This window comes from Alosa sapidissima, chromosome 10, assembly GCF_018492685.1.
Source record: "Alosa sapidissima isolate fAloSap1 chromosome 10, fAloSap1.pri, whole genome shotgun sequence".
In the NCBI taxonomy this organism is placed as follows: Eukaryota; Metazoa; Chordata; class Actinopteri; order Clupeiformes; family Clupeidae; genus Alosa; species Alosa sapidissima.
This window is the reverse complement of record NC_055966.1, coordinates 8,257,170-8,267,522: the sequence shown is the minus strand read 5'-3', so window position 1 is coordinate 8,267,522 and position 10,353 is coordinate 8,257,170. Positions and strand designations below refer to the sequence as shown.

At 40.8% G+C, this 10,353-nt stretch overlaps 1 long non-coding RNA gene across 1 annotated transcript; it reads left to right on the top strand.

The window, feature by feature from the left end:
- Positions 1-205: 205 nt before the first annotated feature.
- On the top strand, positions 206-8,610 carry LOC121720149. Its single transcript, XR_006034463.1, has 3 exons — positions 206-403; positions 7,833-7,909; positions 8,032-8,610. It is a non-coding gene; the product is annotated as an uncharacterized LOC121720149 (long non-coding RNA).
- Positions 8,611-10,353: the final 1,743 nt, after the last annotated feature.

Below are 10,353 nucleotides of genomic sequence, written 5' to 3'. Positions count from 1 at the left end.
GATAACAAATAAGTATTCAGTGGTTATTGCACCAGCCACATAGACGTGCATACATAGACGCTAGGTGGTGCTAAAGCACTAGGAAGTTTGCCCTTTATCAACGAAAATGCCCTTTTGATTTTTTTTTTTTTTTCAATTATTAATATTATGAAGATTTTACTGAGGTCGGTTTTGAAATTATCTTTTGAAAACCTGAGACATTAAAAACGACTGAAACAATGCCCCGAAATGAGCCACCTCCTTGCGCACACCCGACCAGCCTATCTCTCTTCCTTTGTCACGTGAACTCGCGCGGTCGCGCGCAGGGCACGCCAGATGCGCAGCACCATAGCAGTTCAGTAAGCGTCTTCAGCTAGCAGGCATGGTCGCTGACAGGCTGCTTCTCCCGTGCCCCATCAGCCAGGTAACATACAGATCAAGCAAAATCTTACAGTTTGCCCTCTAAGCCCAAAATGTAATAATTTTGTTGTGCAGTAAAATGTCTCATTCAGCACCAAACAAGCATTTTTGCCGACTGGTCACCTGATAAACTAGTTAGATGAAGCAAGATAAAGTTTTACGCTGTAGCCCAAATCAATGACAGATAACTTGACGACCACATACAAATAATTTCGGTAGATTTTGCAAATGTGTTAAGAAGAACGTTTTCTGTTGTATATGTTTTGTTAGGCAACATGTATTAACACATTCATTTGTGACAGAAGAAACGGGAAGTTCCCCATTACCTGTGAAAAATGCCCATCTGCATCTGCATTCATGTAATGACAACAGTCAACAGACAACAGCCCACTATAACTCCTTCTCGTACTGTTTAGTCTCTTTATTGTCTTACAGATCAAGTAAAATCGTACAGTTTGCCCTCTAAGCCCAACGTGTAATCATTTTGTTGTGCAGTAAAATGTCTCATACAGCATCAAACAACTAAGCATTTTTAGCCGACTGGTCACCTGATAAACTTTTACGCTGTAGCCCAAGTCAATGACAGATAACGTGAGGACGACCACATAGGCCTAGGCTACAAATAATTTCGGTAGAGTTTGCAATTGCAAATCTATGTGTTAAGACGAACGTTTTCAGTTGTATAGGTTTTGTTAGGCAACATAAATTAACACATTTTGGTCTCTTTATTGTCTTAATGGTATATTGATTTACTAATTGCAGCACAAGTCAAATTTCATTCAACATGTGCGTGTAATTTTTTTTTATAATTAAGTGTTCCACGTGCGCTAAAAAGTGCCCCCCCTCCCCCCTCCTGAGCACCTGCCCCCCAAAATGTCTGTGCACTCCACTGACCAGCCACATATAAGCCTTGACATATATTTACATATAAGCCTTAGTGTTCTTTTCTATTATACTAGGCTGGATATAGGATCATGCGCATGGGTCTCACAACTTCCATATTCACCCTGTTTTACGATGGATCACAGTTCTCCCAGCCTGGCAAAACTCTCTCTTAAGGCCTTCTCTCCTCTAGCAGCCTTTCCCCTCTAGACATCAGCATACATTTAAATGTAAAAACATAACCAATGTGACAACATCAAGGAATACAGAAATAGCACAACCCATTCTACAACAATTTTTTTAGGTCTGATCAAACTATCCATTAGTTAATTATTCTGTGATGTCACTGCTGTAATGCAACATCAGACTCTATAAAACTATGTAACATCAGAGCCGTTTGTTGTAACGTAGGCTCCCCAACATCATTCAGTTCAGATTTGTTGAATATTTACTTTATCGATAAAACGTACTTACCATTTGTACGTGAGATGAACCTCATCCACTATAATTCCCAAAACGTCTTGGAAAACCTTGGTGGCCAACTTATCTCGCCATTGCTTGTGAAGAAGCCATGATTCAGGACTCCTGTATACCAGCTGGCACCGGCCGCTTCGAATGTCCTCCTGGTCGCCTTTTCCAAGTTGCATGGCCAGTGGTGAGACAACAATCACAAGTGGGTTGTGGCTGAAACCCAATGCGTTTTCCCACCAGCGGAGCTAGTTGGTAGATCAAACTTTTGCCATATCCGGTCGACATCCTTCTTTTGTAAGAACGACCTCAGTGCAGTTTCTTGTTCTTTTCTCAAAGAAAAGCTTAACTTCAAGTCTTTCAGAGTGGTGGCAAAAGCCGGTTCGAAAGAAAGTTGTTCGCCAGCAGCCGCAGCCATCTTCTTTGTTTTCAAGTAGCCGGGTGGGGAATTCACGCTTAACCGTTGTAGGTCAGTACGTCATTATGCCCCAAAAAGACACCAAAAAGACAGCGGAGATACGACGAAAGTTTCCTTCAGTATGGATTTACAAACGTCATGGAAAGAAACAAGGAAAAGCCGAAGTGTCTGCTGTGTGGGAACGTGCTGTCTGCCAAGAGTCTCAAACCGAACAAGCTCAAAAGGCACTTTGAGACAGTACATAAAGATCATGTCGGTAAACCCAAAAGTTTTTTTGAAAAGAAATGTGCTGAGCTGAATAAGCAGCGAGTGTACTTTTAAAAAGGCTGCGACAGTGAGTGATGCGGCACTGAATGCTTCTTTTGAAGTTAGTTACCTCATTGCTAAAACCAAGACCCCGCATACAATTGGAGATGCTAATTATGAGGCACTTTGTCAAGTCATTTTTGTTGTTGTTGAAATGTTGCCTAGTAGGCTATTCGAAAATAAAATGTGAACTAAATAAAATAAAATTGTGCACTAAACTGGTTACGCTGTATTTCCAACACAGTATACCATATAAAAACATCAAACATTAATTAAAAAAATATATATAAATTATAATGTCAATGGGGTCGCCAAAAAATTGTGAGGTCAAAATGGGTTGGGAACCCCTGGTGTATATCTATCAGTGTGTGTGTGTGTGTGTGTGTGTGTGTTTGTATGTCTATATATGTGTGTGTGTGTTTGTGTGTGTCTATCTGTGTGTGTGTGTGTGTGTGTGTATGTGTCTATCTATCTATCTGTGTGTGTATCTGTGTGTATCTATCTATCTGTGTGTGTGTGTCTATCTTTGAGTGTGTGTATCTGTGTGTGTGTGCAGGGCTCGAAATTAACGAGCAAATTAATTAGCAAATTACAAAATAGGTACTTTTTCCCTTAACTGTTCATATGAGAATCTAAATGTATCTTTCTCGTCTCAATAAAATTATACAAAATTTGACCTGACATAATGGGCAGCTGGCAAAAGCAGCGTTAGCCAGCTGATCCGTAAAGAAGCGGTTTTGTACACGCAGCCTTACAACACTGTTCTTCGAATCACTGTAAGCTACAATGTCATTTTTGGTACAAATACAGTAAGATACCCAAATGGGATGGGTGCCTTGACCCATTCACACTGGTGCCAGAACGAAAAAACTCGGCAAAAAGTCTAGGGGGCTTGGTAAATTTGGCGAGACACTTTGTTCCGCCATTCCGCTTCGGTCTATGTGAAAGGGACAGTCGTTCCGCGATTCTGGTACATAAAATCGCGGCGATTTTGGCAGTGTGAAAAGGTCTTATGTTTCAAGGTCCAGGTTGGACCAGGCGGTTTTTGTTGCAGTTTTTGGAGCCTTGGCGGTCCACAGAGACCACATTTTTTCAGTGTATTCAGGAGACAGGCAGCTAGCGATGGGGAGGTAATGTTTGCAGTATGTGACAAAAAAATGTTTTAACTTAGAAACTGCGTAATATTGCTAGAGTACCTTTAAATGTACAATTCTAAACTTCTCTATTTTGAGCTAGTGAAGTTATCCAAAAAAATCTGATATGAAACATTTTACACATACTGGACATACAAGAACAGATGTGACATTAGCGTTGAAATCAAAGGTATATTCTACACCAGACACTAAACAGCAGTAGCATGGGGGTTTTCTGGCTATTTTGTTCAATTTTGTTGATATGTACAAAACTATACAAAATGTATAAAATATATGAACAGTCAAACAAATGTACACAAAATAAAGGCAATAGGGAATGTGTCTTTACCCAGTGCACAGTGGAATTAGGCCTGTACTGTGGGACTATGGTCCAGGTACTGAGAGTCCATTGGCAAAATTGGCCATAGGCAGGATCATTCTCTTGCCTCGCTGGAGCAACTCACTCTTGCCCTCTGCTGGACAGATAGCCTTCTAACATCTCTCCAGACCCCACCCATGCTGGCATTACTACACTCAACCCTATATTGTATTGCAACACCTAAAAGAGGAAGAGGTTAAAATGACGACATTCAGTATTCACATGCAAGCATATGCAACAGATTCTGTTGTACATCATACACAGGGAGTGAGAGGAAGTTAAGCAGAGCTTAATCAATTTGTCTGGCAGACTTTAACTGTATTATTTAACTGTATAACAGGTTCTCTGTCTGACTTATGTGGGAAACAGGTTTTCTTTTCTTAAAGAGCTGCAGGCCAACAGAATAGAAACTTTAGAACAGAGGTTCTCAACCTTTTTGGGACCAAGGCACATCAAAGGTCAAACCAAAATCCTTACTCAGAGAGTCCTCACTCTTTAAATTGGTCAGAGTACACAGCTTCATTACTTGAGTAAAAGTACAGATACCCTTTGCTAAATTTTACTCAAGTACAAGTAAAAGTACAAGTCACTTAAGTAAAAGTACTGAAGTACTTGTTTTTAAAAGTACTTGAGTATCAAGAGTAGATATCAGAGAGTGGGGGCTCTGACATCTGACTCATTAACCATCAGCACTGGTGCTCCCCAAGGCTGTGTTTTGAGTCCACTGCTGTACAACATCTACACACATGACTGCAAAGCCAACAGTAGTCATACCTCCATCGTCAAGTTTGCAGATGACACAGTGATCTTGGGCCTGATTAGTAACAACAATGAACAGTTCTACTTGGATCAGGTTGATGAGGTGGCACAGTGGTGTCAATCTAACAGCTTGACACTGAATATCAATAAAACCAAGGAAATGGTAGTGGATTACAGAAGGCAGCAGCAGAACTACAGTTACACCCCACTAATGATCAGCGGGCAACCTGTAGAGAGAGTCACAAGTTTTAAATACCTTGGTGTCCACATTACTGAAGACTTAACATGGACTGTTAACACTCAATATGTTCTGAAGAAGTCCAGACAACGACTCTACTTCCTTCGTCAGCTAAGGAAATTCAAAGTTTCTACATCCATCATGAAGGCCTTTTACACTTCAGCGGTTGAGAGTGTTCTAACTGGTAGCATCATCACCTGGTATGGGAACTCCACAGTTAGAGATTGTAGTACTCTGCAGAGAGTAGTGCGCTCAGCTGAACGTACTATAAGAACTCAACTCCCTGCTCTACAAGATATCTATTCCAGAAGAGTACTCCTAAGAGCCCAAAAGATACAAGGACTCAAGAAGGACTCTTCTCATCCTAACAATGGATTATTCCTACCGCTGAAATCAAGAAGACGCCTATGTAGTCACAAAGCCAGAACTGAGAGACTCAAGTTTTTATCCCCAGGCCATCCGAACTCTGAACTCACACTATACTGACTTTGCACTCATTCACTCCTCAGCACTCATGACCCCCCCCCCCCCCCCACACACACACACCTACAAGACTTTTAGCACTTTTACATCCCTCTCCCTATGCTACAGACCTTTTATTTATTTTCTTATTTCATCACACGTCAAAACACACACACACACACACACACACATATCTGACTTTCTCCAACTTTTGCACACTTTTTATTTATTATTTTTGATTTCTCCTCCATCTACCCATGTCCTTGATTGCCTAGCCAGTCTTGTTGCCCCCCCCCCCCCCCAACACACACACTTACATCATCACTGTCATCACTTCACATACATACAGCACACTGCTTGCTACAGTAAGCCTCCTCTACATACTTGCTGCACACTGCCCACCCCCACATACACAGCACATTGTCTTCAGGATCTTCTCCAACACACATCCTCTACATACTTACAGCACACTGCCCCCACCTACCCACACACACACACACAGTCACTGCTCCACTCCCCTCCCGCCCACACACACATCTTCACTGTCATCACTCACATACATTACATACAGTACTCTGCTTGCAATAGTAAGTCCCTGCCCCCCCCCCCCCCCCCTACATACACAGCACATTATTCATCAGGAAGCTTCTCCAACACACATCCCCAACATACTTACAGCACACTGCCCCAATACACAGCACATTGTCTCATGAGGAAGCTTCTCCAACACACATATTGCACACTGCCCTCTCCCCACATACACAGCACACTATCCCATCTCCCCTGTCATCCCCCCAACACACACACCAAGACCCCTGGCAGTTGGGTTAGCCCCTTGAGCCGTGGATCTGCCCAAGGTTTCTTCCTTGGTAAGGGAGTTTTTTCTTGCCCCTATGGGTGCTCCTTGTTGGTGCCCCCCACCCAATCCCAATCCTCCCCCACCTTTTTTTATGCAGCCCTTGCCACTTAATCTACTAAACCCCTCTTCTACTGCACTTTTTACCCCCCCATTAATGCACAAATAGGCTGACACCAGACATAATTTCACTGCATTTCTTACTTCCAGTAACTATATGCATGTGACAATAAACTTCCTTGTATCCTTGTAAGAGTACAAGAGTTTACATTTATATAATTATATAATTACATTTTCTAAATATTGCATTACTACTGCCACAGTGCTTACATTTACAGAAACAACCTACATGGAGTTATGAAAAATGTTAATGTTAATACCTTGGAGAATGTAAAAGGAATTGAAAGTAAAATCAAGTCATTTTCATCTTTTTACCATGTTGCCAGGGATGGGCAGTATTTCTAATACATGTATTTAAAATACAAAATACTATTTTGTAATTGAAACACTTGAAGCTAAAACTATCATTAACTTGTTCAGAAAATTGAAATAGTCTGGCGAGGTGTGGCCACAGGTTGGCACATTCCCGGGATGGACCTGCTGCGTCTACATCCATTGTTTCGTCCATGGTTTCATCTCTTATCTAAATCTGACCATGGAGTTGACTTTGGTGGAAAGTTGAAGGTGATTGCTGATAGGCTGTCCCAATCAGTGGCACCTGCACAATCCAATCACGTTTGAGAGGGAAACAACAAATTGAGGATTTCCGAGATTTTTCTTTTTTCCTTTTTTTTAGAAGAAGTAACGGGTACTCACTGTTATGGATAGAAATGTAGTGGAGTAAAGAGTACAATATTTGCCTCTCAAATGTACTTGAGTAAAGTCATGAGTACTCCCCAAAAATGATACTCGAGTAAAGTACAAAATTGTACTCAAGTACTGTACTCGTTACTGTCCGGCTCTGAAATTGGTAGACATTATTGTTGGTTGTTAGACATTTTTTTTGTTGCTAGAGCAGGCAGGCAATCACAACATATCCTAACAACCAGCAGTAAATTATTTTGACGAATTGGATCTCCGTTTCACATCAGGAAATGAAAGTAAGACCAGATTAAGAAAAAGATGTAAATCTCTGAATACATGAAACCGCTAAATTTATTACTAAGCTGTGCCATTGATGTTTTTAAAAAATACCACTCTAGCCTATTTCATGAGCCCAAAACAGATTGTGTTCCTCAAAATTCCACGGCACCCTTTACTGCCTCACGAAACACCAGTTGAGAACCACGGCTTTAGACCATTGAAATAAATCGACTTGCTGTTGAATGGATTGATTTTTATTTTGATCTGTCAAACTCACCTCTTTAATATGAAATATAAACAGAAACAAGTTGATTATAGATTTATGCACAAAAAATTCACATCGTCTTTACAGATGTTTTAAATCACTATACATTATTTTTGCAAATGTTTAGATTCCTAAGCAGCATCTTTGAATTCACTCAGGCTTTAAAGCAGCTTCCATTTCACAGATCCATCTGTGTCATCGCACACTCGTTGGCCGTCCAACTCTTGGAGGGGTCAGTGCTAGGCATTGATGTCACACAAGGTTTGTTGATCCCCATACTAATCCAGTTCCTGAAAGAGTAAATTAAATATGCAGTAAACATCAGTGACTAGGCTGAAAACAAAAGAGCTGTCAGCTGACTACATTCCCTCGTCCCTTTCTAGATAGCCATGTTAAGGAAGTGAAATGAAACTCCAGCAACCGGATTCAGATTGTGCAGGAGGACCAGGAGGGCTGGTCTGACATTTTTGAAGTAAATCATCAGATAAATACTTGGTTATGTGAACCATCCCAATTACCTGTGGGACTCATCCAGAATTCCCTCTTATGATTGTATGTATTCTGAAGTGGATGAATTGATTGTTTGATTGAAAGCACTTTGGGCTCACATGTTGCTGAACATGCGGGGGTCTCATTTCAAGTCTGAGTGAACGACACTTTTACACATCTGTGTGTGCACCACATGTCCCTGCATTAGAACTCACCCTCCAGTTAGGTCACTTCCATCCACCCACTGCCATTGGCCTTGGATTTTGCTCAGTCCAATCCAGTATCCATGCCATATGTCATAGTACGACGCTGTGTGTTTATTGATGAAGGCCTACAGCACAATGATACTGGTGAAATATTTATTTAGACTGTATTGGAATTGGAATTGAAACATCTGCCCAGAAATATTTGTGTAGTGAAATATGTTCAAGTGCAGATAAACCCAAATTTGTTTTTGTGGTAAGGAATTTTGAGTCTTTAAAAGAAGACTAAGCAGCCAACCCAGTCAATTTACAACTGCTGCTGTCTCTGTATACTGATTTTGATAAAGGCACAAGCAAAATATTGTTCATTGTGTGTGTGTGTCTCTCTGTGTGTGACAGAATAGCTTCTTTTCTACCTTACCTGTTCCTCAGCTGTGTCTATGATCACCAGATGAGACCCCCTGTTAGTACAATCAGTTTTACTGTGGCCCCAAGTTTTCCAGTTCTCACGATAGTAGAATAGGTAACAGCTTGATTGATAGTATACCCATCCTGCTTTGCAATATTCACACTTTCTTTCTGTATAAAAAGACAAAGAAAAGTTGAACAGATTGATCACACTGAACCACATAAGAGAGGCTTGTTATGAACGATGCCTTTATTTCTGTGTACCTTGTGTTGCATTATCTGTGACAGGGCAGTAATCATCAACTGGAAAAACACTGAACTGGATGGACAGTAACTAAGTATATTTACTTGATTACTGTACTTAAGTATGATTTTTGAGTATCTGTACTTTAGCCTAAGTATAACTATATTTACTTGATTACTGTACTTAAGTATGATTTTTGAGTATCTGTACTTTATTAATATTTTTGGAAACTTGTGACTTTCACTCCGCTACATTTGAAAGACAAATACTGTACTTTTGACTCCGCTATATTTGAAATATGAGAATGAAGTACTTGTTACTTTTAACCACATTTGTGACCCTGCAAGGCGAAACCAGTCGCTTTACGCACGGTGCTATTTTGAGAAAGTCCACGATAAACAAACGTACGGGTAAAATGTCAAATTTTACCTTTTCACATAATTCGACAGTAGCTTACACTTTTATATTGTGAACAAATTTGACAGAATACATACGTTTTGACTGTTAAACCCTGACTTTATTTAGGTGAAGATTCAACATAGCAGTCATTCCCCTTTGTCCACGCCGCTGTAAGGTTTTACGGTAGAGCTAATTTACTCATTAGGCTACTCATTACTCGTTACTCAACGTGTCAGCTCTCTATCGTTCTTGGCAGATGTAACCGAATATGAATGTGAAAGACTTGCCTTTCAGGGCACAAACTGTCAAAAGCACAAACTTTTAGAAATATCCTGGCGACCAGGAGAGGTTTTCCATTGACGTAGCGCATTTTAAAAGTATACACAATCTGTGTACACAGAACTTCCTCTTCCCTTACTTCCCCCGAAATACATTAATTATATTCTATAGTGACACCTTATGACCGTCCCGGGTATTAACTTTACTAGGGGGCTGAAAAAAACTCATTGCACGGTTGAAACCATAGACATAATATACATAGACGCCGCATCGACCGCTGCTCCCTACTAGCGCTGACGAGATTTGGAGCCGCCATCTTGGACCGGTCATCCACTCCACTCAGTGTAATCTGTTTGGCCGGTGCAATGAGCTGTCAGCACACTTAATTAATCATATCTCACTGAATACCGAACAGATTTTCACGCGGTTTTTTTTGCTGCAAAGGACATACATGTAGCTATGATACAGGCCACATTGTTCGAAAATACAAAATACAACCAATAGTACGGTAATGTTAAATCTTACTTGTGAAAAGTAAATCCCCCCGAGTATGGTCCGCCGATTTGAGCAGGAACATGCTGCACAGTGCTGTCATCTTGTGTTTTCTGCTGCAACGCAATGAGGAGTATGACAGGTCCAAGATGGCGGCCGCATTTCTTGTTTCCAGCAGCCAATGCGGCGTC